Genomic DNA, 2,245 nt, shown 5'->3' on the forward strand with positions numbered 1-2,245 from the left:
TCATGAATATTTTTTAATAAATTTATTTAAATTATACTACAAAAAATATTTTATCCTATGCAAAACAATTTAAAAAAATGGCTTAAAAAATATTAAGAGTATGTACTATAAAAATTTGTAATGTTCTAATAACTTAGGTAAATACATGCATGTACTTAAATTTTAAATAAAATACTCTACATAGTCAATAATAATTTAGAAATGAAAGAAAATATTTTATTCTATACAAAATAATTAAAAAATATATTTTATTCTATACAAAATAATTTAAAAAAAGGCTTAAAAGATGTTATGACTTATGAGTACTATAAAAGTTTGTAATATTTTAGTGATTTAGGTAAATACATGATAAAATTTTTTTCTTTAATTTCTAAATTATTAGTGACTATGTAAAGTATTTCTTTAATGTCCTAGGTCATTAGGACATTACAAATTTTTTTTAAATTATTTTGCATAGAATAAAATATTTTTTTGTGGTATAATTTAAATAAATTTATTAAAAAATATTCCTGAGCTATCAAGAATAGGCAGAAGAGTATGTATAGAATTTCATATAATTTGAATCAGAGCTCAAGAATAGGCAGAAGAGTATGTATAGAATTCCATATAATTTGAATCAGAGTGATTCGAACTTCCCATGCGTAATTCGAATCATGTAATATCTCACCATATAATTTAAATAATTTTATTAAAAAATTATCATGAATATTTTTTAATAAATTTATTTAAATTATACCACAAAAAAATATTTTATTCTATGTAAAATAATTTAAAAAATGGCTTAAAAAATGTTAGGAGTACTATAAAAATTTGTAATATCCTAATGACTTAGGACATTAAAGAAATACTCTACATAGTCGATAATAATTTAGAAATTAAAGAAAAAGTATTTTTATCATGAATTTACCTAAATCACTATAATATATTAATATTACAAACTTTTATAGTACTCATAAGTCATAACATCTTTTAAGCCATTTTTTAAAAATTATTTTATATAGAATAAAATATATTTTTTAATTGTTTTGTATGGAATAAAATATTTTCTTTCATTTCTAAATTATTATTGACTATGTAGAGTATTTTATTTAAAATTTGAGTACATGCATGTATTTACCTAAGTTATTAGAACATTACAAATTTTTATAGTACTCCTAACATTTTTTAAGCTATTTTTTTAAATTGTTTTGCATAGGATAAAATATTTTTTGTAGTATAATTTAAATAAATTTATTAAAAAAATTATTAAAAAATATTCATGAACTATTAAAAATGGACAAAAGAGTATTGTATAGAATTCGAATTGATAGCTCATTAATATTTTAAAAAAGTCTCGTAATTAAATATTTTGTTAGTTTTTTTAATGTATAAAATAAAATATATATTTTTTAATTTTTTTAACAAATTTTTTAATAAATTTTTTTAATAAATTATTAATTTTTTAACAGCATAATTCGAATTATACCATGAATAATTCGAATCAGTCAAATTCAAATTACTTGAAAAACGCGTTCGTGGGTGTAGTTCGAATCACCCTGATTCGAATTATTGTGTGTAATTCAAATCAGGTAGATTCGAATTAGTGTGTGTGTTTGTGTATAATTTGAACCCAACTTATTCAAATTATGTAAAAATAGAATTCGAATTTAACTGGTTCAAACTACATATAAATATGCATTAGTGAATTTATAAAGCAGATTTTGATTTTACAGATTTGTGTAAATATTTTCTCACCTTAGTTTATTTGAGTTTTTTGCCCTCGTTAATATGAAACTATAGAGAATTTTGAATCCTTTATTTACGCAAAAATAAATATCAGTCTGACAAAAATTTTACGAATAAACATAACTCAACTAACAGTGGTAGTGCTAATTTTATCAGAAATCTTAAAATTTGAATATTGAATATATAACTCTTATGAAAATATAAGTCTCTTGACAAATTATTGTATGTTACGCGTATACAAACAATCATGTTAAACCAAATTAATTATTTATATAAAATATGTGTTAAAATATGATTATTTATATAAAATATAAATTAAAATTTAAAAATAAGTTAAATAATATATACATTTATACATAAATTAAAAAATCTTAAAAATTAATCGTTTTTTTAATTTTTAACATTATTTAATCAGTATAAATATTAAATTATTTTTAATAAATAAATTCTATTAATTTATATATATAAATTTTGATAAATATAAATATAAATTGTATTGATTTATATGTGTAAAATTAAA

The sequence above is a fragment of the Arachis ipaensis genome, chromosome B03 (assembly GCF_000816755.2).
Source record: "Arachis ipaensis cultivar K30076 chromosome B03, Araip1.1, whole genome shotgun sequence".
NCBI classification, from domain to species: Eukaryota; Viridiplantae; Streptophyta; class Magnoliopsida; order Fabales; family Fabaceae; genus Arachis; species Arachis ipaensis.